A 27,855-nucleotide genomic window follows, 5' to 3' on the forward strand; every position below is an offset into this window, starting at 1 on the left:
ACAAAACAAAAATTGTTTCCATTGGTGATATCAGCAGTAAGAGAGATAGAGCCTTTAGGTGGTCAGTCGGCGGTGAGCGCCTGTCCTCTGTAACCTCTATAAGATATTTGGGGGTTCAATTTAACAACCCCATTTGTGAACATCAGAGGGTGAAAGAACTGAACTCAAAGATAGGAAAGCTGGCATCACAAGGAGCAAAGATAAACAAAGACTACAGTAAATTTTCTATATAGCCGGTATTGATGTTTTACCTGCAAAAAGTTGCTCCTATAATAACCTTTGGGGCAGAAGCAGGCTGGAATATTAATGAGCAAACATGGAATATGCTGAAAGGGCGATTTTGGCCCCATGTGCTCAATCTCGAGCAATCTATATCGATGACGATATTAAGACATGAATTGTCATTAAATTCGCTGTGTGATCATGTTGTATGGAAATCAATTTCTGTAATGCAGAAGATGTCCTTAGATAGTCTGATGCCAGGCTACCAAATTTTCATAACCGATTGTGACGATAAATGCCTGAATCTATTAAATCAATGGTGGTGCAGACTATTGGCTTATGTGGATGCAGCGGATATTACCAAACAAGATCTTTTAACTCGCCCACAATATGCTAAAAAGAAATTTGAGTCCTGGGCTTGGATAGGGAATGCTGATAAATGAGAAAAGAGGCATTCTACACACTGTTTGGGTGCTCAAGAAAAAAAACTAAATAGTCAGTCATGTTATTTGTTGCACAGCCCATCTCGTTATTATCGGGATACATTTTTGAGATTTCGTACAAACACACTAAAAACAAAAGAAATCTTGTGGCAAAGAAAAGATAAAATGACAAGGGATAATCTCTGTTGCTTTTGCTGCGTGTCTGTCGAAACTCTAAAACATCTAGTAATTGAGTGTGAAGAAACTCGTAATCTGCGCTCGATACACCTTGGGCAGTTTGCACCCATTGATGATGATATGCCTGAGTGGTGGCTGAGAATTACCTCTGGAAATAAAGTGAAACATGTTTGCGCAATTGTTAACTATATAGATATGCTTCTAAAAATTGCTCCGTGAGCAGAATATGGTATGCGGATATGTAAATTGAAGTAACGTGTGATAGAGTTACCCAATTCATCTGATTTATTTGAAATTTTATTTTGGGCTAAGGTGTCTTTTGGAAATGATGAAATAATGCTTAATGTGTTGGATGAAGTTGAAACAAAAGTTTTTACATTGTGTTGAAACTGTAGTTTTTTCAATAAAAAAAATAGATGCCAAGTAGATTATCATTATCTTTTTTTGTGATCTCCACAGAGTTCCATCACTAGCTGAGTATCATCTGCATAGTTTGTAAAGAAGATATTTATATTATCTAATACGTGGCAGAGAAATCTAAGATATAGATTCAATAACAGGGGGGACATGCTGGCTCCCTGTGGGTTGTATTTTAAATAGGTTTATATAACAACACCCCTACCTAAATCAGCATCTAAATCCACCAGCAGAGGGAAAAATATATTATTTTGTAAAGGCGATAGATGCAAACTGTACACCAATTATCTTATCACCAAACCCTAGGTCCCTGAATACCTGGCATACTATGTCCTTGAAAAATAGACTGTATGCATTATTTTTTTAAATGTATTCAAAAACAACTTCAATGTTAAAACATAAATTGACCCTAGAAGAGAATTTCTCTTTCTGTCGAGAATTTATCTCCCCAGTGAACCCGGGATGTCTTATTTTTTAAGAATGACATTATCCACCTTTTAGCTGCCAATGAACAATTGCTAGTTTTACCCAGAGAAACTTTGAGTAGATTATGGTCAAGTAAATCAAATGCAGCACTGAGATCCAGTAGAATGTGAAGGCCTGCTTTCCCTTTATCCATGATGCTAATCATCTTTGTCTGAAGATTTTTCATGGCAGTCTCAGTACTATGTGCCGGTCTAAAACCCGACTGTTGGGGTTGAAGGGATTCTGACACTTCTACATGCGCCTGTAATTGAGAGGTAGCTATCCTATCCATGATTTTAAGTAGGAAATGACAATTGGTAATGGGCCTATGATTGCTAGGGTCTCTAGGATCCAGGCCTGGTTTCTTGACCAATGGGGTAACAGTGACCCTTTTTATGTCTTGAGGGACTGACTGATCCTTAAAAGAAGTATTAATGATTCTAGGTGATAGGGGTGCGAACATTTTTGTGTTTTCTAATATCATTTTTGCTGGTAAGATGTTTTCAGCACAAGAGGTTGGCTTTATAGAGGCAAGTGTTTTTTTCATGTCCTCTGAAGTGATATTAGAGAATTTAAAGGTTTTGATATTGTCAATAGCCTCTTCAGGGGACAGATTTAAATTTTTCGAATGATTAAATTGAGATTTAGTGATTATATCTCTAGCTTTTTCGATTTTCTGGAAAAACACTTTTTGGGTATTCTCACAATCCTGTTGAGACGGAGTAAAGGGTGGTGAGAGGCCCTTGGGTTTCTCAAAAGATTTCAAAATGCTAAATAGTTTGCCTGTAGCATTACCCACTGATAAAATGTGATTATTGTAATACTATTTTTTTGCCTCTAGTATCTCTTTCTTGTATCTTAACTCTATAATCTTCCATTTTTCTTTATTCTCTACTGTGGGATTTTTCTCCATGCGTTTTCTAGTTTTCTCTTTGTCCCTTTTAGTACTGACAGATCTTTTGAGAACCAAGTGTGAGGTTTAACATTGGATCTGAGTGTTTTAAGTTGAAGGGGGCGTTCTGGTCTGCCAATTCTTTAAGATGGTCAAGTAGTGTGGTCATCATGGCATCACAGGAGTCTTCTTCTTTGATATTAGCATTGAAATCCTTTAAACAGGATTCTAACTGTTCCCTATTGATGTTTTTAAAATTCCTTTGGGCTATTTTCAACGGTGGATTCAGAGTTTTATCTCTAGGAGATGGAGGAGTAATTTGGTAGGTAACACTAAAGTGGTCAGACCAGATACAGGGTTCTGTCTTGTAGTCATATGTATCTAAATTTTCTGAGGCTTGTGGAATCTGCTTAGATCACATTCTGTGCATAGACCGACATCTAGTGGAAGCTGCAGAGTATTACAGTTTGTTTTTCGAAACTCGAAAATGGGCGTTGACCCAGGGGGTGCCAGTAATACTATCCCTAGAGTGACATCCACTGTAACCATGATCCTTCACGCGTGTAGGACCCTCAGATTGTTTTTTTCCGCCATACTTGTCGGAAGCATTGTTGCGGTTTTCCCTGGCTTTCTGCCATTTTGCTAAAAAACATTTAAATTTCCCCGTTCTTTCACCCTTACGTCGAGATCCCGAAGATCGATGCTGGTCCGAAGAACAAACAACCGTCGAGACTGCAACACAGACTTTGGGCCTCGGAAGGCCTCCGGCCTCGGCCATGCAAGTAGGGAGAGTGGGGGATGGAAACATACTCACACACATTATTATTATTTCCTACATACACTATCCTGCTGCCATAAGATGACATATGGAGATTACTCCATTTAAATTTTGCCCCAAGTGCAACCGCAAGTACCCTTGGGTTGAAAAACACGCCACATGTAATCTCTGTTTGCCTAGGGACCACCCCGAGGCTAACTGCAGAGCGTGTAGCCTTTTTAAACACTAAAGCACAGCTCCACTAAGGCAGCTCGAGGCCATGGAAGCGGTGGCATCCTTCAGTGATGGCAGCAACGCCGCCCTTTCGGACGGCAAGAGCACAGGGGCATCGAAAGACACCCACGCGCTAGTCCCCGACCTCGGAGGATTGTCCGGCGGGGCAGTTATGGGGAACACACCCGGCGACACGAGCGCTACCCAAACTACTACACCTAAACACACTAATCCCAACCGGGACTCGACACACATGTCGAGTTCTCGGGGAAAAAGGAGGCACGTAGAGAGCGGTCCACAGAATCAGTGTCCTCTGGGCGTTCCAGGTCGAGATCGCCTCACAACACACAGCAACCGTCCACAGTTGCAAAAAGTGCCTCGCTCCCCAAAATCACAGATGTATGGTTTTCAGATGACGAATCCGACCACCACCCCCAAGCTGCACTCTTAGAGTCGGCTCCGGGAGCCCGTTCGTTGTCTGCCTCTGAAAGTCTACGTGCACTCTCGAAAGATTCAGAGAGTACCCTACACACCCCCGAATCTCGACGCCAGGCGTCGAAAGGTTCAGAGAAGGTCAAAACATCAGGAAAGCACTCTTCTACTCAGGGGGAAGGGGACAAACCGCAGAAAAAGTCATCACACTCAACTTCTGCACCCCAGGTACACAAGGACAGACACAAGTCTTCAGATAAGGATAGATCCAGGACCCCTGTCCCTGTCTCTAAACCCAAACGTATCTCTCCCACTCCTCAGGATATGGGAATAGAAGAAGAACCTCAACAGGAAGTTGTCATCCCCAGCTCCAGAGAATGGAGCGCTGAGGACATAGACAGGGTAACGAGAAGAATGTCTTCCTTGGCTAATTTCTATGAAAAAACCCAGAACATCTTCTCAGTTATCAGAGTACCCCAGACAACGTTACTCCTTCAGGATCCAAGGACCCTCAGCCTCCTAATAAGAGACCTCGGTTTGAGGCTCCAACTCAGGGCCTGATTTCAGACCCTTACTACATCCAACCTTACCAGCAGTATGGTGAGAATCCAGACATAGAAATATTGGACGACCAAACAGGAGTCAATTATTATGGAGATGCCGAGGGGCAAGATGGGGAGGAGGAAGACAAGGCAGAAGTCTACAATATAGACTCTCCTGTTCGCAAAGAACCACAGGTTACTGACTCTCCAGTAGATAACCAGCCCCTTGTAAATGAGGTCTTCGCTAGAGCTGCCAAGCTCTTCCACACAGACACTCAAGGGGCGCAAGAAGAGAGGGACTTTGCAGAGGAGATCATGGGAGACAAGAAACCCATTTCCCAAGCCATTCCAATTCTGACGTCCATCCAATGCAGAATTGATCCTTCCCTCCTCATCCCTAATCTCACCAGGGCTGTAAACCCCAGAATTGAAAAGATGTTCAGGGCCGCCCAGGCTTTACATAAGGGGTCAACTTAAGCCCGACTCGCTGGTAGTCACTAACACCAGGAAAAGAGCGGGGACACCTCTATCAGCATCTGAGGCTCCCCCAGGCAAGGAGAGCAAGAGGATTTATGGGTTAGGAAGGAAAGGGGCCTCCACTTCCGCTTACCAAGCAAGAATCGCCAATACCACCACTCTGCTGGCAAGCTATAATTGTCACCAGTGGGAGCAGGTAGCTGCTCTCATTGACTCCGCACCGGAACCACTAAAGGGCTAGTTAGCCCAGATCGCGTCGGAGGGTAGAGCCATGTCCGTATGCATTCTAAAGACGACCTTTGACGCCGCAGATAATGCAGCCCGGCTCATAGCAGAGAGCACCGTCATTAAAAGGCACGCTTGGCTTAGACAGTCAGGGTTTAAACCCGAGACCCAGGCTACCCTTATCGACATGCCGGTGGAACCGAATGTCTTGTTTGCCAAAGCAGTAGCGGAGGCACTCAAAACTGCCAAAGACGAGTACGATACCCTTAAATCCCTGGGACAATTGACTAATAAGCCCACAAACCAAAGAGCGAATAGTAATTTTCGTCGCTCACGCGGCCAAAATTCCCAGAGGGGCTCCAATTACACACAGGGGCAGGGTACATTGTGGGGTGGCAACCAACAGACTACCCAAAGTTACGGCAGAGGTAATAAAAGGAGCCGTGGTAGAGGAAGAGGCAGCCCAGCCAGAGGCTGTACGCCTCCCGGAAAACAGTGACGTTCTGCTCAGGGTCCCTTCCCACGCATCCCCAGTAGGGGGGTGTATTTCCAACTTCACCCAGGCATGGGAAGGGATCACATCGGACAGATGGGTGCTGTCCACAGTGTTCGCAGGATACTGCATCGAACTTCTGGAGCGCCCCCGCAACCACCCTCCAAGACAAAAGATACATTCCCTAGACCACCAGAAGATCCTCCTCGAGGAAATCATCAATCTTCTAGCAAAGGACGCGATAGAACTCGTACCGGGCAACCACGTAAACAAGGGTATTTATTCAACTTACTTCCTTGTGCCACAAAAAGATTTGACAATGCACCCAGTATTAGACTTACGCCCTGCAAACAAGTATGTCAAGCCCCAAAAATGTCGCTCGTCTACTCTCCAAGAGGTAATCCCCCTCCTAAAGAGAGGGGATTACATGGCAACATTGGACATGAAAGATGCCTATTTTCATATTTCCATGTTCCCAGCGCACAGAAGATTCTTGTGCTTCAAGGTGGACAGTCAGCACTACCAGTTCAAGGTGCTGCCCTTCGGCATAGCTTCGGCTCCAAGGGTATTCACCAAGGTATTGGCGGTGGGGCCGGACACCTACGCAAGGAGGCCATCCCAGTGTACCCTTACCTGGACGATTGGCTCCTCACAGGGGAAACCCCAGTAATTTGCAGATCCAACATCCAAAGAACTATCGACCTCCTCTACGAATTGGGTTTCTCTATCAATGAAAAAGAATCAAGCCTGGTGCCAAGCACCTCCAAACAGTTCCTAGGAGCTGTCCTAAACACTCAAGAGGGGTTGACCTTTCCATCAGAGGAAAGAATTTGGAATATACTACTGCAAATTTCTCAATATCAGCCCGGTCGTCAGATAAGAGTGCGCAAAGCGATGCATTCGCTAGGCATGATGGCGTCATGTATTTACCTGGTTCCCCACGCACGCCTGCGCATGCAACCCATGCAGGAATGGTTGGCGAAACAATGGTCTCAGGCAAGTGGTCAGTGGGACGATCTAGTGGTCGTTTTGCCAACACTTGTACAAAGTCTTCACTGGTGGACGAGAGAGAACCTTTCATAGGGGAAACCCTTTTTCGATCCGGAGATACAGGCTGTAGTCACTACAGACGCCTCCCTATCGGGGCGGGGAGCACACCTCCTTCACCACACAGCTCAGGGTCTATGGTCTCACACAGTGGCCAAGAATCACATCAGTCTGCTAGAGCTTCTGGCAGTCTTCAGAGTGCTTCAAGCGTTCGAACCCCACCTGATGAACCTGTCAGTGCAGATCTTAACAGACAGCACGGCAGCCATGTTTTACATAAACAAGCAGGGAGGGACTCATTCGCCAAATCTGTCCAGGCTTGCCCAGAAAATTTGGACATGGGCACTCAGACGGAACATTTACCTGTCATCTCAACATGTTCCAGGGGATCTCAATTCACTGGCAGACGCTTTGAGCAGAGATCCCCTCCCAGAAGAACACGAATGGTGTCTGCACAGAGAAGTCATAGAAGGCCTCTTCTTACAGTGGGGTTTTCCCACTATAGACCTATTCGCCACAAGCGAAAACAGACAATGCCCAGGATTCGCATCCAGGGTCCCCCAGCCAGACTCCAAGGGGAACACCCTGTGGATGAACTGGTCAGGGATGTTTGCCTATGCTTTTCCACCAACGCCTCTCATGAGGAAGGTGGTCAATAAGATGCACAGAGAATCGATGACGCTCATCCTAGTTGCTCCCATGTGGGTGAGACAACCGTGGTTCCCACACCTGCGCAGACTACCAGTGTGCGAACCCATCGACTCCCGTGCTGGCACAACCTACTATCCCAGCACCAAGGTCAAACAGTGCATCCTCAACCCAGCTCAATGAACTTAGCAGCAAGGCTCCTGAAGTCATAGAGTTGGCCATCTCAATCTACCACAGAGATGTATGGATATCCTTAAAGAATCAAGGAAACCAAACACAAGACACTGTTACTTTGATAAATGGAAAAGATTCGTTATCTGGTGCCAAAATAACAAATCAACCCGGTTGATTGCACTCCTTCCAATATTGTCACCTACATGCTCCACCTGCTTGATGCAGGATTGGTATTTAATTCACTCAAGGTACACCTGGCGGCGCTGTCAGCCTACACCACCTCCCATAACAAGGTGTTGTGGTGGAAAGTACCAGTGGTTAAAGCATTTATGAAAGGGGTAAAGAGACTTCACCCTCCAATTTCAAACCCACCACCAGTATGGGTCCTTAATGTGGTGCTTGCTAAACTCATGGGGCCCCCCTTTGAACCCATGCATAAAGTCAGTCTCAAACACCTGACCTATAAAACTGCCTTCTTAGTAACCATTACATCCATAAGAAGGGTCAGTGAAATTCAGGCTCTGTCAGTGCAGGATCCTTTCTTTGCTGTTCATAAGGATAAACTGGTTCTACGAACTCATCCTATGTTCTCACCTAAGTTCATTTCAAAATTCCACGTTAACCAGTCCATTGAGCTACCAGCCTTCTTCCAAGAACCCAAAAGCTCTGCTGAGGTGAAACTACACACTCTAGATGTGCGAAGAGCGGTCCTCTACTATGTAGACAAGACCAGACCGCTAAGAAAAACAGACCAGCTGTTCGTCTCCGCAGCTACAGGCAGAGAGGGAGATCGCGTCTCTAAAGATGCCATCTCGAAATGGATAGTCAAATGTATCCAACTGTGTTACTCCCTTTCTGAAAAAACTCTGCCTTTTACGCCAAGAGCCCACTCTATAAGAGGCACTGGGGCCACTCTGGCTTTCATTGCAAATGTACCCCTTGACACCATTTGCAAAGCAGCTGCATGGAGCTTGATTCACACTTTTACTCAGCACTACTGCATTGACACGCATTCCAAGACAGATACTCAAGTGGGACAAGCGGTTCTAAGACATCTGATCGCTCATGACCCTTCTCACATCCCACCTCCTTCTTCTAATACTGCTTGCTAATCTATGCATAGCATGTGATCTAAGCAGATTGCACAAGCCTCAGAAGGGATACATTACTCACCGTAATCATATTTCTGATGCTTGTATCTGCTTAGATTCACATGCTCCGCCCTTCCGCACCTCTGAGAGAAGGCGCATGGATGCTTGTAGTCTTATCTCTCTATCTGCTTGGATAATCTGTACTCACGCTACTCCTCATGCTACCTCATGTCAGAAAAAATACAATCTGAGGGTCCTACCCATGTGAGGGATCATGGGTACAGTGGACGTCACACTAGGGATAGTATTACTGGCACACCCTCTGTCGACGCCCATTTTTGAGTTTCGAAAAACAAACTGTAATACTCTGCAGCTTCCACTATATGTCGGCCTATGCACAGCATGTGAATCTAAGCAGATACAAGCATCAGAAATACGATTACGGTGAGTAATGTATACCAGTTGTCACTACCCAGTCTAACTGATGCCCATTTTCCATTGTGGGTTCTCTGTTGATAACGTGGAATTCAATATTATTCAGTAGTATTTCTAAGTTGATGGCATCTTTATCTGCTGGATTACCGTACCATCTGTTTAGATCTCCTACTACTAACGTTGTGCAATGTGGGCCTTTAAGAAGGTTAAGAAGATGGGAGAACTCTTCATTGAAATCAGGGGTGGTAGAGGGTGGTCTATACACTGGTACCAAGTTAAGGCAGCTATTTTCAGTGGAGAATTTCACTGCCCTTACACATAGATGTACCTGGAAACCGGAGAATGAAGCTCCTAGCAATTACAGCCACTCCTCCTCCTTGACCAAATTCTCTATATGCGAAATAAATTGTATATCCTTCTGGAATTGCAATGTTGCATGTAGGGCCTATAGGTTCTTTGAGCCATTTCTCGGTGATACAAAATATATCTATGCCCTCCTCAATGATCCTATTGTGGATCCATTGGGCATGTTTATTCAGTGATTGAGTCTTTAAGTATGCTAACTTTAAGCTCTGGAATATGTTTTATTTTACTGGCTAAATTTGAGGGCTGTTTCTATGTCGGCCGATTTTTTTTGTTGATGTCTTTTAGTAGCTAATCCCGCTTCTTTCGTGTGTTTTATACCTTTCTTATCAATCATGGTATGTGCTGCGTCGATTGCTTTATTTAGACACTGTTGTTTGTAACAATCAAACAGACTTTGAACGGTGGGAGCAGCTTCCCTGTCAAAGCAGCATTACACTGGAACTCACTACCACCACCCCTAAGAGAAAACCTCCCGTATCTACAATTCAGGACGAATCTCATCCAATGGATTAAGGATCACGATAACTAACACACTGGCATCCCTCTTGCCCTGCTAATCCGACAGAACTTAAACTTGTAAATTGTAATTGTGGATTTTTGTATGTTATTATATCTATAGTGTACTACTGTAATTACTCTATCTATATGTAAACTGTCCTGGATAACCAGTCGTTGGCACTTGTTACCTATGTTGTCAATGTGTCCTCTATTGTAACCCTTGGGACGTTATCCAATATGTTCTATGTAACCTAAGCTATACAATCCTCTTGCTATTCCTGCGCCTTGTTACCCCTGGGTTATGTGCGCATTACAAATAATAAAAACACAGAAACAATCCAAGAGCAGTTTATCTGACTCTGGATTTATAGTAACTTTTTCAATCATTGTACCCTGTAATAAAGGCTGTATTCGAGGTTTAAGGCGGGTGTCCTGTGTGTGCAAAGAATTAGGCTCCAAGTTCGTGGTTTTTATGGGATACTTATACTTACGAGCGATTGCGTCTTTCCGGGTTGATTAGGGAAGATGTTTCTTGCAGCGGCAATAGCTGCTAATACCTCCTGTAGACCCATCTCGTCCAGGAGAGTCACAACGTCACCACGTCCGGCCACAGACCTGCACAGAACGGCTTGCCCCCTTCGCGCCCTTGCGTTCACCCCGGGTTAGGCAGGAGGTAGGGCAAAGAACTACCGACGCTGTTGGGAAATGTAGTTTCTCCCGGAATCCGTGCGTGCAGGAAGTGAAAACGTCCTGATTCAAATCGCACTGAACAATGCTTGGCCTAGATTAATTAATGCGTGCTGCGCTAATGATAGGAGCATGCACCAGATACAATTTAACAGATAAAAATATGAACAAGTTAAAAATACAAATATAGCAAATTAAAATGGAATTCTGGCAATCAATCCTCTAAACAAAACAAACCTGAGGAATGAGGAACTGCTGTGGACTTTATAGTCCGGCCAGACTGGCACAGACCGGCTTGCCCCCTTCGCGCCGGCGCGTTTGCACCAGGTTAGGCAGGAAGTAGGGCAAAGAACTCCTGACGCTTTTGGGAAATGTAGTTTTTCCCAGAATCCGTGCGTGCAGGAAGTGAAAACGCCCTGATTCAAATCGCACTGAACAATGTTTGACCTAGACTAATTAATGCGTGCTGCGCCAATGATAGGAAGATGCACCAGATAAAATTTAACAGATAAAAATATGCACAAGTTAAAAATACAAATATAGCAAATTAAAATGGAATTCTGGCAATCAATCCTCTAAACAAAACAAACCTCGTTTGGGTGATGACTTTTCACCCTTGGGTCCCCCTCTTCCATCCTCAGACCCCTCTCAAATATCAGCCTCCCTCCATCGGGTTCACTACGGCTTTTCAAAACAATCTCACCTGTGACATTCGCGAGTCTTAATGGGCCTCATTACGAGTATACTGTTCCGGTAACAGGGTTGCCAGTAAACTACCGGCAACGTTGTTACCGGACCGGCATAGTCTGAGGTCTGCGTGCGGGTGCCTTTCCGCCTGCCAGGTCTGACCTGGCTGGCGGAAAGGCACCCAGTCGCAGACTTTGACGGATGCACCAACACTTGCATCCGTCCTCCTCATTCCCATTGAGTCCTCTGGGACTCGAATGGGAAAGGGGAGTTACTTTTTCCGGCGCCTGGCTTCAGGGACTGCCAGGACTGTAATGCCCTAGTGATTCCCCATTGCCAGGTGCCAGAAAAAAAGCATAACTCTGGCGGCAGCCTGCCATTTTACCTGCACGGCTACTGCCAGAGTTATAATGAGACCCAATGTCTTTTTAAACAGTTCACTGTGGACATCCCTCTGCCGGTTTCACTCTTGTGAACACACTGTTCATTGGGACTTCAAGCTTTGCCCCGTTCTATCGGCATCCCTCCGTCGGGTTCACTATTGCCAATTATACAGTTCATTCTCTTCAACTGCCCATGCAGGCTTCATCGCTCCTAGCCTTCCAATTATGTGCAGGTCAAAGACTTTCAACTGTACACAGGGTTTTGCTAGACCCCTGTATGACCACTTTGACATTTTCCCTGCGGCTCTCCTAGGGCCTTCTGGTTTTGGTAGTTTCAACAAACGCAGGATCTACCAGAGTCTCTCCAGTGAGCACCAACGTGGTGCCGAACCTCTCTGCAACTGGTTTTCCCTTAATATGAATTGTTCTTTGAACTTTCCTTAATTTGCCACTTTTTGTAACTTTCGTTCAACACAATTCAGTTTCTAATCGGTTTTCCCTTAGACCCACTGGCTGTGATGAACCGCTTGGCTTTTCTTGTATCTGAAGTCAAAGACGGTACCACGCAGGCGTCTCTCTCTGTCCTGCTTATCAGCGTAGGCATGCTCCATGTACCGTTGACATCTACTGCAGCATACGCTGGCTATTGTTCACGGTCTTACGATTCCTTCCACAGAGGCTTTACGGGTCTGGGTCATGAAAGTGGTCATTCCCCAAAATTACAATTAAAATATCTCAGAGAAATAGACCTTGATGGACACACCCCGGTAGGGAATGAGACCAGGAGAGATTACGAGTGAGTCAAGGATATCTTTATATAAAAAGATGATGAGGCATGCAGAGGACTCTGCTGCTCTGAGAGCGCTCTGCCAACAATACAGAAAAACACACTATAAGTCCAAAACGCCTCACCTATGACGTGTGCTATAAGGGTTACACAAATACATTTCATTGGTTTAGTTGAACAAGACATTATACATTGTATAGTTGTGCTGGTGGTGGATTGGCCGAGGTTGAACTTGTTGCTTCTTGAGGCGTGTGAGGCCGCTGGGCTCATCAGGGAGGGGCGAAGGTTCAAGCCATGTCCACACAGTTATAATTCTAACTAAGCTAAGCTTCACAGTAATTATGGACATGTAAGGTTTAATATGACACACAAGACTCATCACAACACATTGTTGTCTATAAATTGTAGCAATAGGTATACATTCTTGACCTGGACCAGAGTGGGGCAGAAGTGAGGTGGTCCAGGTGCCTTATCTTGGTGTGTACTTTTGGGGCACATTTATCAGGTGCCTCAAGGGTGTCGGAATTTGTTAGCACATGGAGAATATATGTTTGCTCAGGATTAGTTATATGGGCCAATCGAGGGCGGCCCTTGGGCAGCAGTCCCACCCCTGCTACATCAAAGGAATGAAGGGTTTAAGGTTCATGCAGACAGTAACTCTTAACGGTTGGAGTTGTTGGAGCAGGGGCAGGTTTGTGTGGACAAATGGTTTCCATGAGCCAGGCTCCGGCCCGGTCACACACAGGGCAGTGATCTCAGAGGAAGAAGAGAGATACAGTGTCAGCTTGCAACAATTTCGCGCCCAAGCTTCCGCGAGAACAGGGCAGGGGCAGCAGAGACACTGGGGAAGAGGCAGGGGTTGTCGGGCTGGCTGTGTGCGGCACTGGACAGGGGAGAGGTGCAGGCTGGCCTCTGAGAGTTTCATGCGCGGCCTAATCAAAAGATGTAGTTGTGGTTAATACAAAATGGAGTCTCTGGGGTCGTGCAAGGTGCATTGGATAGGTGTCATTCAATGGCTTCCTTGCACCTTTCACCAGGGCTCAGACAAGGGAACGTCTCCAACCATTGTATGAACATAACGTATACCTCACCCGGAATGTAAGGGGGCCCAAACGACTCTTCCTCCCTTACATTCCCCCCTTTCGTTACTAAAGTAACAAAGATGCTTAGGCTTTCAAACGTTTCCGTTCTTCTGCCTCAGCCACTGCTTCATCCCAGGCTGGGGTTCCCTTTATTGGCATCCAGGCCCTGCACACAGATCTAAGACTCTGACCTCTTTGTGCATATTCATCTGGAGTACAGGTCATATAAATACAGCATCCATCCCCCGCTAGATCTACCCATACTTCGTTGTACCACTCTAATTCATAGGGTTCTTTTATCGTGATGTGATAGAGGTTATCTACCCTGTCTCCAGTGTTGTACACTGCAGTCATTCGATTTTTGGGTTCTGGGTCCTCTCCAGTTTGCACTTGGGCATCTCGCGCAACCTGAGGCACCTTTGCTGTGTTGCCCATTGTCACCATCATCATTACACTGTTAGGAATGGACTTTGCACAGCATCTTATTCCTACCTGGCACACACACAAAATTAGCAGCAAAAAGACAATGATTGGTATTAGCAGCTTCACAGCCATCCCTAGCCATGAAGGGAACCACTCGAACAAGTTGTCGAACCATGTGCTTGATTGCACGCCGCCCTCTTCATCCTCGTTCCGAGATTTTGTACCGCTGCTATCACATGTGACAGTGTCCCATTGTCTGCATCGACAGAAGGCACGAATGTGCAACATGCACTCCCGATTTTTTGGCAAACCCCACCGTCCATTGCTGTGAGCAGGTCTAGCACATATCTGTTTTGCATGGTCATCAGCCGCAGGGCGCTGAGTTGCACTTTGATGACGTTGAACCCTTCTTCAGTGTCATTGGCCAGCTGGATCAGCTCCCAGTGAACAATCTGCAGCCATTTGCCGTTCACTCGAGCCTGGATGGTTGGTATGAGTGATACGAAAAATGTCTCTGCTGAGTTGAACAGCTTAACCTTGTCAGGTACTTGTGCCAAGAGTTCTGAGGATTCTTTGGAGATGTAATTTTTTGCCCTCTGTTTTCGGGATACCCGGTCTTGCAGCTGCTCTTCCGACAGCACATCATACATAGGGGTTCTTCGGTTGTTGACTGGGGTGCCTGGGACATCTCGTCTGGTACCCTCTCCCCTTGGATATGGCTTTCAGGAATTACCATTAGGGCCGAGTGCAGCATTGCCAGGACACACGTACCCCCCCATGATGGCGGGAGGTGTAGGTACGCCTGTTTGCCGCACACCCACTAAGTGTCCATTAAAGCTGCTGTTCCTTTCTTCATGTCGGGCATAATGAGCATCTTGTTGCAGTGTTTGTTTGTGCCCAGGGGATCCTTCCCTTCACTGTTGAAGCAAAGTTTGTATTGTATTTCACATCAGATTTCGATTGGCTTTTCAGGAGCTGTTACCCACGTTAGTTTGGCGATGTGCTGAGACCAAATTGGAGTGCATGTTTTTTCGACACATTTGAGCTTTTCATCTGATAATCAGAAACTCTGCTTTGCACATTACTTGCTCCTCTTGCCACCTATTGTCTGTGAACATTGTACCCTTGATGACAAAATATGGCTCCTTGGCGCAGATTACTCCTTGTGGCTTGCTGTGGCAGGTTTTTTTCATTTCGCAGCAATTGTAATGAAACAGTGTGCGCTTGGTAGGTGCTTCTAATTCTACACAGTGCAAGATGAATAAGACACTGAGCCTCCGCAAAAGGCACTTCTTGTGGTAGTAAAAGTTTTGGGGTCCCCGAGGCATGGGGAATTAAGGAGCACACATAGCAACTTTCATTAGTTGCTTGTTTTGCCATTGTGCTCATATCTGCGTACCATTTGTTCGATTGGTCTTGGTGGCGTGGGTCTTCCACTGCATCTAAACTCAGGCCATGATATACATCGTACCTATTCCGGTGTTAGGCAGAAACCTGTGCAATTCCCTTAGGGACCACTGCAAAAGATTTAGGACTACAGGTGGTTGGCAGTAAACCCAATTGGTAGCAGTCTGTACCACCCAGATTTACCTGGTAGCTGGGGCTAAGCAGTCAGACTTCTCTCAAGATGAGTTAGGCAGTATATAGAGTATACACAATAGGTACAGAGACACAGTAACACAAGCAAACACTGACCAGAGCTTTGGTGTAAAAGTATATAATTATTTATTTAAAGACACACTTGTAAATTACACTAGCACAAAAAGAGGTAAGTAAATTCAACACACAGTCACTAATATATATATATATATATATATATATGTATATATATATATATATACACACAACCCTGATTACTTATTAGACAAGTCTTAGTGAGAAACACCACTTAATTTCAGACAGAGGTGAGCGCTTAACCTAAGATGGCACTCTAATAAGTTATTTAAAAAGGGGGGAAGAAGGCATAGTTATGAAAGCACACAAATCTTAATACTTTTCAAAGAACCACAGTGAGGCAGGTTAGGCAAAGTCTACTGGAGAGCAAGGAAGTTCAAATGCAAGGCCCACTCTTAGAGAGAGCAAGCGAAATGTGTCCAGGATCACCCAGTCGGGTTATGCCCAAAGAGTCTTTGTAAATAGCTCACAAAAGATTGAGATCAAGTCAGGAAAAGTTAGTTAACAGTTCCCAGGCTAACCCAGGTTAGAAAGTCGAGGATTTACTGTCACCCCGAACGATCTGTCGGGACACAGTATCTGAAAATGGGAAGAATGCTCTAGCGGGGGCAGTTGTTCCTGGCAGCGGGTGCAAGTCAGTGTTTCGTCCAGAGGAAGAGGAGGTCTCGACGTGGAGGAAAGCTGGAGGTCGTTGCACTGCCAGGGAAGAAACCAGCCGCGGAGTTTCCCGGTTACAAGGTACCACCCTTTTCTTCGCGGTAGTGGTAAACCGTGGTATTCCGGGTGCCGGGGTGCTTGCCACGGGCAAGGCGGCCACGAGATGGTCCAGGAAGGCGAAAAGACGGGCAAACTGGTTATCCCCACCAGTGAAAGGAAGAAGACTCTCCGGCTGGAGATCTCTGTCGGGAAAAGTGGTGAGACGGTTCAGCAGGGCTCCACCGGTGGTGTCGTTGTTGCAGGTCGGCTTGGCTTGTCCCTCCTCGGATTCTTTAGGTCCTGTGGCGGCTTCTGAAGTTCCAGTCCCCAAAGCCCTGCTTTTATGCAGAAAACCCCCATTCATTCAGCCTAGCTGTCAGTCAAAAATGCCGAGGCAACTCAGTCCAGAGTGCCTAAACCCCCTCCCACACCCCCTGTGGTACCCAGACAGAGGGGCACCACTTTTGGAGGCTTCTGTGGAGAAGCCCTCCAAAAAGTGGAACAAGGGCTCGACTTGGGTTGGAGTCACAGAAGCGAACACAAACGCCATTTTGGAACCAAGTTTCGGCAAAAAATACCAACCAGTGAATTTATATTAATTTAATAAACCGGCGGTATGTTCGAGGCTATTTTAAAAGGTGGTAGACTCGAACAATGGGAAAATCCCATAGGGATATATTCGCGGTCGAATATAAAAAGTAGTATGCACTGCCACCAGCCAAAACTCGGTCGGGGGGAACTGGACAGTGCCCCCTCGAACAACAGACCCCGGGGCAATCGAATTGCCCCGACCAGTACGTCCACAATACGATGGATTGTACTGGTTCTGTTCACAATTTGAGACTAGTAAAGCCAATGGTGACTTAACATGCCCTGGGAGACAGTAGTCAGTCCCAGGGTATGGAGTCTATGGTGGGGGGTCGCTACGACACCCCTGGGTTACTGCACGGAGGGTGCTGTGTAATCCATATATCAAAACACATGAAGCCCTATGGGGTAAAGGACCCTATATCCCATAAAACACATACAAAGTCAAAGGGACACCTCAAATCGTGTCTAAGAGTGGGAGAAAAAGAGTCTCACTCTTAGCAGGAGAAAAAATAAACCCCAAAAATCCAGCAAAGCTGCTGGGGGACTCAGTAGGTTTGGGAAATTAGCCTTTACAGAGAATTCTCTGCAACACTCGCCCCCCGCCCCCAGACTAAGGGACAGGAGGATTTAATCCACTCCTGGATGAATCTCATACCTCTAGTCGATGACATACATACTAGAGAGACCATCAGAATTTTCGTGGTGACACCCTAACCTGTGCTCAATGGTGAAATCAAACCCTTGCAGGCAGATTGACCATTTCAATAGTTTGGGATTTTCCCCTTTCATTTGTATCAACCATCCCAAGGGTTGGTGGTCAGTCTGAATGACAAAAGTAGAACCATACAAGTATGGCCTAAACTTCATCAGTGCCCACACAATAGCAAAACATTCTCTTTCGATAGTTGCCCACCTTGTCTCAGGATCCTTTGCTTTCTGCTGATGAAGCAAATGGGGTGCTCCCTACCTTTCTCATCCAGTTGGCTAAGGTCTGCACCTATACCTACATTAGAAGCATCTGTCTGCACAATGAAAGTTTGGTGGTAGTCAGGAGCTCTCAATACTGGTGCTTGGCAAAGAGCTTTCTTCAGGTTTTCAAAGGCCTGATTGCATTCCTCATTCCATTTGACCTTCTTAGGGAATTTGGGAGAGGAGATTACATTCACTGAAGATGCAATGGTCCCATAGTTCTCTATGAAATTCCTGTAATACCCAGTGAGGCCTAGGAAGGCTCTCACTTGGGTTTGAGTAATAGGTGGTGTCCAATTTTGCACAGCTTCAATCTTACCGAGCAAAGGCCTTATTTCTCCACCTCCTACCTCATGCCCAAGGTAGACCACCTTACTCTGACCAATTTGGCATTTACTTGCCTTTATGGTCAGATTGGCCTGTCCAAGAGCCTGCAAAACATGTCCTAGGTGGTTATCATGCTCTTCCCAGGATTGGCTGAATACTGCAATGCAGAATTCCTCCATCCCAGCCAGAACCTGATTTACCATCCTTTGGAATGTCGCAGGTGCATTTTTCAATCCAAAAGGCATAACCTTAAATTGGTATAAGACAACTGGGGTAGAAAATGCAGTCTTCTCCTTGGCATGGTCTGTCAGGGCTATTTGCCAATAGCCTGACGTAAGGTCAAATGTGCTGAGGAACTTGGCTGAACCAAGTCTATCCACCAACTCATCTGTCCTTGGCAAAGGGTGGGCATCAGTCTTTGTGACTGCATTACAAGCGTTATAGTCCACACAGAATCTCAACTCTTTGGATCCTGCCTTTGGTACTAACACAACTGGGCTAGACCATGGACTAGTAGAGGGCTCTATTACCCTGAGATCAAGCATCTTCTTGAACTCCCCTTTGATGTGGGTCCTTACATTTTCTGACATTCTATATCCTCTGCTTTTGACTGGCAGACAGTCACCAGTGAGTATATCATGCTGTCCCCAAGGGGTCAAGCCTGGTGAAAGTGAGAACAGAGAGGCAAACTGATTTAACATGGCTTTGCACTCTTCTTGTTGCTCAGGTGTCAGATTTGAAGAGAGATTTACTCCTTCAATCTTTTCGTCCAAGGGTAAGCCTCTGAGGAGATCAGGGAGAGCTTCACTCTCTTCTTCCTCTTCTGTTGAAGCTAGGAGCAAGGCTCCTACTTCAGGCCTGGAGACATACGCCTTTAGTCGGTTGGTGTGGAAGACTCTGGGAGCCTCCTGGGGATTGCCCAAATCCACCAGATAGTTTACCTCTCCAAGTTTACCCACAACCTTGAAGGGTCCCATCCATTTATCTTGCAAGGCCCTCTGCCTTGTTGGGATCATAACTAGAACTAGCTGGTCTTGAATGAACTCAACCATGTTAGCCTTTTGGTCATGCCAATGTTTGACCAAAGCTTGTCCAGCTTTCAGGTTATCACTTGCTTCTGCCATCATTTGTGACATTCTCCTCCGGAGACCTATCACATAGTCAGTCACTCTGACTGGCTTGGGGGAAGGAGCACTCTCCATCCCTTCCTTAATTAGGGCCAATGGACCTCTGACTGGATGGCCATAAAGAAGTTCAAAGGGAGAATAACCTACTCCCTCCTGAGGGACTTCTCTATAAGCAAAGAGAAGGCATGGCAATAGAAGGTCCCACTTTCTTTTAAGGGGATCCTCTAAAGCACCTATCATGCTCTTCATGGTTCTGTTGAACCTTTCTACCAACCCATTTGTCTGAGGGTGGTAGGCGGTAGAGAACTTGTAAGTAGCTCCACAGGTTTTCCACATGGCTTTCATGTAGTGGGACATACAATGTAACCCCCTGTCAGAGATTACTTCCTTAGGAAACCCAACCCTGGTAAAAAATACCAAGGAGGGCCTTAGTCACAGCCTGAGCTGTAACAGTCCTCATAGGAATTGCCTCAGGGTACCTAGTAGCATGGTCTACTACAACAATGATAAACCTGTTGCCTGAGGAGGTTGGGGGATCAAGGGGACGAACAATGTCAATCCCTACCCTCTCAAATGGGACTCCCACAACTGGGAGAGGCACTAAAGGTGCCACATTCTTGGACCCAACCTTACCAGAAGTCTGGCAGGTATGGCAGCTCTTGCAAAATGTATCTACCTCAGCCCCCATCTTGGCCAATAAAAGTAGAGTGAGAGCCTTTCCTTGGCCTTCTTGAAACTCAAGTGACCAGCCAAAGGAATCTCATGGGCCAGTTGCAAGAACTGGTGTCTGGTTTCTTGAGGTACTACAAGCCGCTAGTGGTCTCCAGGTGCAGACTCAGTTGGTTCATTGTAGAAGAGGCCATCTTCCGAGTGTAACCTATACTTTCCAGGCTCTTGCCCATCAGCCTGAGAAGCTGCCTGTTGGTGAAGATCTTACAGAGTTGGACATTCTCTCTGTCCCTTACTGAAGTCTGCCCTGTTGGGTCCACCTTCTGCCAGTAAAGACTGCAGCTCAGGATGGTCAACAGGATCCAGATCTCCAATGAGTTCTTGGCCTTCCACTAGCTCTTCTTCAGAGTCTAGCTCCACCATACAGGGCTGTACCTCCCTCTCAGCCTCAGCTGGAGGTGGAGTTACAGGTGTAACTTTGGACAACCTAGGGGAAGTCCTTGCTGGAAGCACTGGAGTGCTTGCTGTTGGCTGTTTCTTGGAAGTCTTGGGTTTCCCCTTTGCTTCTTTTTGTTCAGTGATAGCAAGTTGCACCTCCAGTGGAGTAGGAGTGATATCTTTCTTCATCATCTCCCTGGGAGTACCTCTCATGGTTCTCTCCCTTGTAGGTCTGGTGAGCTCCTGTAACCTTTTACTAGGAGGTCTGGGGGTATGTGACACTACTCCAAGAGTTTTCAGGTCATTAACCAACATAACCCTTCCTGGTACCTCACTTTGTATGCTGACAGGTATCTTCACAGTCATGTCATTACACTGGATGAGAACTGGTATTTGGGGAAGCATCTGCACAGGCCCTCCAGCTAGCTTGGTGAGGCGTTTGGGTGCCTTAGCAACATCCTCAGCCTGAAAAAAAGATTTATCCAACACAGTTATGCTGGCCCCAGTGCCCCTAATGGCAGGAGTCTCCTGACCATTCACCTGGACACTGTCCTTATAATACTCTTTAGTATTATCTGGGATAGAGTTATAGACATCTAAATTCTGTTGTTCCCACAGACCCAGAGACACTAAAGAAACACTGGCTGAGACTCCAATGGATTCATCAGCCAGCAGTAGAAAGTTTCCACTTGCCATTTGTACTTCCTCCTCTGGAGCGAAGGCTAAGGAGACAAGCTGGACCCCTGAAGGTTTACCCTTACATCTGGGATCTCCTTTCACATGGTCAGGCGAGCCACAAACATAGCATTTACCAAATGTTTTCTGAAATGGTGGCTTATTCTGACCTCCTTCTGGTTTACCACCAGAGGGTACACTACTCTGATTTGGTTTCCCCTGTGGCTTACCCTTATTGTTCTGTTTGGGGCCCTCTTTGGGATTGGAATTATTGGAATTCTCTTTGGAGTCCTTTTTTGGCTGTTTCCCCTCATCCTTTTTCTGAGTTACCCCAGAGTCCTTGTGAGTAGCTCTGTTGGCAACCCACAAGTCAGCAGCCTTAGCTAGTTTCCTGGAATCTAATTCCTTTGAATCAGCCAAGTGTTGTCTGAGCTCAGTAGAGCAGGCATCATAAATTGACTCCAACATCACAAGATTCTTCATTCCCTCATGAGTGTTCACTTTGTAACCCTTAATCCATCCCTCTAAGTTCTTCAAACTTTCACTCACCCAGGTAGCCCAAGGGGTACCATCATGCTTTTTGAGGGTCCTAAACCTCTTAAGGTACTGGGAAGGGGTCTTCCCAAATCTAGCTATCAAAGCTAGCTTCACACATTCATAATCCTGCTTATCCTCCTCCCCCAACTCCATTACCACATCAGTTCCAACAGGGGGGAGCCTAGAGAACAACCAGGAAAGTAACTAATTTCCTGTAATGTTCTGGAGCCCATGATTATATTCGAACAAACTCGACCAATACAACACATCCAACTTAGGCTCATACATACCCACCAACTCCTTAGGCATCCAGGGTCTTTTGGGACTGGAACTCCTAGAGGATTCGGAGAGAGAAGCACTTTCCACAGACAATTTTTTCATTTCTAGCTCATGGTTGAGCTCTATTCCTCTTAGCCTTAGTTATTGGTGCTGTTGTTCTGTTTGAGCACTAATTCTTTTGAATTCTAATTCAAGCTTCATTTTTTCTAGTTCCATATATTGAGGATTAAGTGTGGGACCTGGTAAAGGTCCAGTAGGGACAGCTGGCAGGGCAGGTAGAGGCCCAGGGTAGACAACTCTAACATCTTCCCCCTCCTCTTCTGCTTCTGACTCAAAGATATCAATACTAGCATTCATATCAATATCATTGCTGTTATCTACAGTTGCTGGAGTGGTAGGTCCCTCTGAACCACCATCCAGACTTTGGTTTGCTAACAACCTTTCTATTAGCTCCATTTTCTTGCCCTTAGTCAGGGGGTTCTTATGCTTATAGAGAACTCTTAAACAATCAGCAGTTTTTGTAGCAAGGGACTCTTGACTATAACTTTACATCGTTGACAGGTTTAGAAAATAACTTCTTTAGTGCTAAGCTTTGTGGTTAGTTGCACTAAGGTATCTATAAGCACACTAACATGTATACTCAATACAAATCCCACCGCTGTACACCAGTGTTAGGCAGAAACCTGTGCAGTTCCCTTAGGGACCACTGCACAAGATTTAGGACTACAGGTGGTTGGCAGTAAACCCAATTGGTAGCAGTCTGTACCACCCAGATTTACCTGGTAGCTGTGGCTGAGCAGTCAGACTTCTCTCAAGATGGGTTAGGCAGTATATAGAGTATACACAATAGGTACAGAGACACAGTAGCACAAGCAAACACTGACCAGAGCTTTGGTGTAAAAGTATATAATTATTTATTTAAAGACACACTCATAAATTACACTAGCACAAAAAGAGGTAAGTAAATTCAACACACAGTCACTATTATATATATACAATCCTGATTACTTATTAGACAAGTCTTAGTGAGAAACACCACTTATTTTCAGACAGAGGTGAGCGCTTAACCTAAGATGGCACTCTAATAAGTTATATAAAAAGGGGGGGAAAAAGGCATAGTTATGAAAGCACGCAAATCTTAATACTTTTCAAAGAACCACAGTGAGGCAGGTTAGGCAAAGTCTACTGGAGAGCAAGGAAGTTCAAATGCCAGGCCCACTCTGCAAGCAAGCGAAATGTGTCCAGGATCACCCAGTGGGGTTTTGCCCAAAGAGTCTTTATAAATAGTTCACAAAAGATTGAGCTCAAGTCAGGAAAAGTTAGTTAACAGGTCCCAGGCTAACCCAGGTTAGAAAGTTGAGGATTTACTGTCACCCCGAACGATCTGTCGCAAGGGAAGCCAGGCGGGACACAGTACCTGAAAATGGGAAGAAAGATCCAGCGGGGGCAGTTGTTCCTGGCAGCGGGTGCAAGTTGGTGTTTCGTCCAGAGGAAGAGAAGGTCTCGACGTGGTGGAAAGCTGGAGGTCGTTGCACTAACAGGGAAGAAACCAGCCGCGGAGTTTCCCGGTTACAAGGTACCACCCTTTTCTTCGCGGTAGTGGTAAACCGTGGTATTCCGGTTGCCGGTGTGCTTGGCACGGGCAAGGCGGCCACGAGATGGTCCAGGAAGGCGAAAAGACGGGCAAACTGGTTATCCCCACCAGTCAAAGGAAGAAGACTCTCCGGGCTGGAGATCTCCTCTGTCGTCGGGAAAAGTGGTGAGACGGTTCAGTAGGGCTCCACTGGTGGTGTCGTCGTTGCAGGTCGGCTCGGCTTCTCCCTCTTCGGGTTCTTTAGGTCCTGTGGCGACTTCTGAAGTTCCAGTCCCCAAAGCCCTGCTTTTATGCAGAAAACCCCCATTCATTCAGACTAACTGTCACTCAAACATGCTAAGTGGTGGGCCGGGCGGCTCACCACTTGGGCCAATCACACAAGAGTGTGACTTGAGTTACCGAGGCAACTCAGTCCAGGGTGCCTAAACCCCCTCCCACACCCACTGTGGTACCCAGACAGAGTGGCACCACTTTTGGAAGCTTCTGTGGAGAAGCCCGTAAACAAGAAGATGTACCCTTCCTAGTGTACGAAGCTCAAGGCTATAATACTTTATTGGTACAGGAGTATACTCCTGTCCATAGATTAGTGTATAGGTTGGTCTATTAAGTGGTAGATCCAAACCTGAGGAAACCGGTATATTAACCTCTCACTGAGCTAAGACAAACCTTGGGTAACAAACAAGGGTTTTATTTGCTAATCGTAGAGGTAAATATTCAGTACATAAAGCTTAAAAGAAGGAGTTGAAAAATGCAACATAGATGAACAAAAGGTAAAGACAACATATAATACCAACAATAAATACTCCGAAAAAGGGAGAGAAGTGCAGTATTTACAACAAACTGAACAAAAAATGCTGTATTAACAATATACAGATCAATCTTAAACAAAGGTTTTTATCTTTTGTTTTTTGCATAACAGTGTACCAATTCATGTGAACACACAGGTCCTTTGTGAATAAATCCCAAGGTAAAAAAGTGAAAGGCGAGGGAGGCTATACCATCGCCCAATTGTCATAAGGGTATCCTTGTTAAAGGAAAGTCTCTTAGTCAGGTATTGCTTTACAACAGTATGTGTTTCCAGGGTCCTATGGAGAATAAGATATCTTGATAGCCAACGTGGCAGAGACTGAGTGAACAGAGTCTGATTCAGGCGGGAACAAATGTATGTGGCTGTTCCCGGATTGACACGTTTCGGCGGAAGTGCATTAAGGTAGCGTCCGCCTTCTTCAGGACTCTGTAGGGGCTACCCTGCAATGTGGATAGAGTGCTACAGTGAGTGATTTATAAGCATGCCAATAGTCATTTGGCATATGTGACAATATGTCTGTTTTCTCAAGCACCGAAGCGGCGGCTTACCTGCCGGTGCTGAAATCCCAAAGTCTCGGTCTTCAATCACCAAAGGGCAAAAGGGCTGGGCAAAGAAAGTACTCAATTGGGTCCTACTGGAAGGTGGGCAGGCCCAGGGCAGTAGTCGTAGTGTTGAGCATTGTTCTGCGCAAGAGACAAAAGTGGGGGTAGAAAAAATATACTGAGGATGTTGTATGGACCTCACTACTGGCTTCAGTGGCTTGGAGGCAAATACCGATGCAGGGTACAGTGAATACATAAAACAGGTACTTGCAAGAACGTAAGTGAAAGTTCACTGGATGGTTAAAGAGCTGGGATGGGTGCGCAGAAAATCTTCATCAGCATCAGGTGAGATGTCTGCAAACAGTCCAAGGTGGATCCCTGGACAGAGAAAGAAAAGAACAGCCCAGGGTGAGGTGGGGAACCAAAGTTGACTGGTCCATAAATATTAGGCGTATGGATTTCATTGTGCTGTCCATGTGTAGGACATAAGAGCAAGGTGCGGGATAAAGTCATTTGCACATACACAAATAGTTACCAGCAGTGGCCGTTAGTTCCGTTTGTTTCGTGGTGTACAAAAGGAAGAGGTAGTTTTATCCCTCCCTCAGGTGTCCTTATTGTGCTTATAGGTCAACCCCTTGTGGCCGTGTGTACAGGGTATGTACAGGGTATAAAGAATAGCTAGTTCATCTGTGGTGAGGCCAAATACCGCACCCGACGTGTGTTAATAGGTGGGCAGACATGCTACAACCTCTAAGCGTTAGCTTACCTAGCACGGCGGCTTCTACAGTCCAGTCGCGCGCGGAGAGGAACGCTGTCTGGCTGGACAGGGGCCGCGAGTACGCGTTTCAAGTGAAGGCGCGGGCGCTGGATGCCGTTGTGGAAGAAAAACTGCGTCCATGGCAACCGCGCGTGCGCGGGGCCCGAAGCTCCATGACGCTAACCAATCCCCTGCAGACACGGAAACAGTGTCATGCAGGGGTGGAGGCGCGCTTTCCCGTTTGTTATGGGAATGGTTGCTATGGGAACTAGCGACGGCGTGCGACTCCTGCCGCTGCAAAGCTGCTCGTGGAGCGGCTAGGACTCATCCCGCGGGGCTGATACGGGTGAAGAAGGGGGGGAAGTGGGAGGAGGTGGAGGGGGAAGCGGGAGGGGGGTAGGGAGAGAAATTGATTTGAGAATGGTGTGTCCCAGCACTGTGAGAACTGGGACAGGGTTGGTGGTAACAAAGCACGTGGGCTACAAACCTCATGTGCGTGGTGCCTTTGCCCCAAAAACGTGTGGTGTGAGAAAAGCTCACATGCAAATCCAGGGGCGATTGAGAAGCCCAAGGGGGGGGGCAAAGTGCGCAATTGTTGCTGCGAGATAAACGGGGGATGTATTGAAGGTGGTATATTGAGAAGCCAGGCAAGATACGTGGTGAGGTGGCATACAACAAGCTGCTCATGGATATTTGCACTTAAATACAGGGCTGGAAAATCTCATTCAGACCGTGGTGGTATGTGTCAAGGCGGTGGATCCATCTGGATTCTTTTTTAAGAAGGGTAGGTTGTATGTCTGCCCCGCCTTTCACCTTTTCCACCACCCACCACAGAATATCGTTGGGGGTGTGATTCATCGTTAGGTAGTGCTCCACTAAGGGGGCTGACAGGTTCTTACATCTAATTTTGGAACGGTGTTCTGAAATCCGTGTGTTGACAGCCCGGGTTGTTTGGCCTATGTATCTGAGGCCACATGGGCACTCAATGCAATAGATCACGTTGGAACTTTTGCAATTGGATAGGTCTTTTAGGATCCATTGTCGTGTACCAATGGGAAAGGATTTTATCTTCTTTGTAAATTTGCACGCGACACAATTACCGCAAGGGAGGTGACCTTGTAGAGGTCGGAGTGTGCGGGAACTGCCGCATGTGGTATCCGGTTGGTAAAGAGAGTGTAACAGATGCTCTTTAATATTTTTGCCGCGTTTGAAGGCGAACCTCAGGAATTGTTCATCAGGTAGGTTCAGGCGTGCTATATGCCAATGTTTCTTAATGATTTTCTTCAATTGCGCCGTGTGTGCACCGAACGTCACCACGCAAGTCATGCGGGTCTCGATTGGCTGGTGGTCTTCCGGTGTTGGATGAATGAGGATATCCCGATTTGTATACCGGGCTCGTTTCTTGGCCTGTGCAAGTTGTTTCTTCGGATAGCCTCTAGCTCGTAGACGAGCAGTGAGGTCTTCCGAGTGTCGCTTGTAGTCCACAACCGAGGTACAGTTCCTCCGGATGCGGAGGAATTGCCCGTAGGGTAGGTTGTCTCTTGTGTGTGATGGGTGATTACTAGTATAGTGCAGGAGGGTGTTCCTGTCCGTGGGCTTTCGGAAAAGGTCACATTGTAAGGTACCCTCCTCATGTCTGATGGTCAGGTCCAAAAAAATAATCTCTGAGTTGCTCTTTTCGATAGTGAATTGAATGTCCCTATTGCAGGTATTTAGCCATGTCCAAAAACCTGTTAACTCAACATCAGAGCCCGTCCAGATAAAGGTGATGTCATCTATATAGCGATGCCAATTGGTGATCTACGCCTGCCATTGGTTCTGGTCTGAGAAAATATGGTCATTCTCAAACTTGGCCATATACGGTATTGCCAGGCTTGGGGCGAATGCCGCACCCATGGCCGTGCCTTTGGTCTGAAGATACATTGTGCCATTGAAGGTGAAAACGTTTTTGCAAAGAGCGATCTCCATTAGTTCCAGGACAAAATTGGTCGGGGAGTGGGGTCAGCTGACATCCACTCTCGGGCACACTCGATGGCATCCGCCTGGGGGATGTTCGTGTACAAGGACTTTGATGTCCATTGTCACCAA

At 46.3% G+C, this 27,855-nt stretch overlaps 1 protein-coding gene across 1 annotated transcript in view; it reads left to right on the plus strand.

The window, feature by feature from the left end:
- The window catches only part of AS3MT (arsenite methyltransferase), a 1,233,739-nt gene that overhangs the window by 308,139 nt on the left and 897,745 nt on the right, over positions 1–27,855 (plus strand). The window lies entirely within an intron of this gene.

Source organism: Ambystoma mexicanum, chromosome 8 (genome assembly GCF_040938575.1).
Source record: "Ambystoma mexicanum isolate Mex_15411 chromosome 8, UKY_AmexF1_1, whole genome shotgun sequence".
Classification (NCBI taxonomy): domain Eukaryota; kingdom Metazoa; phylum Chordata; class Amphibia; order Caudata; family Ambystomatidae; genus Ambystoma; species Ambystoma mexicanum.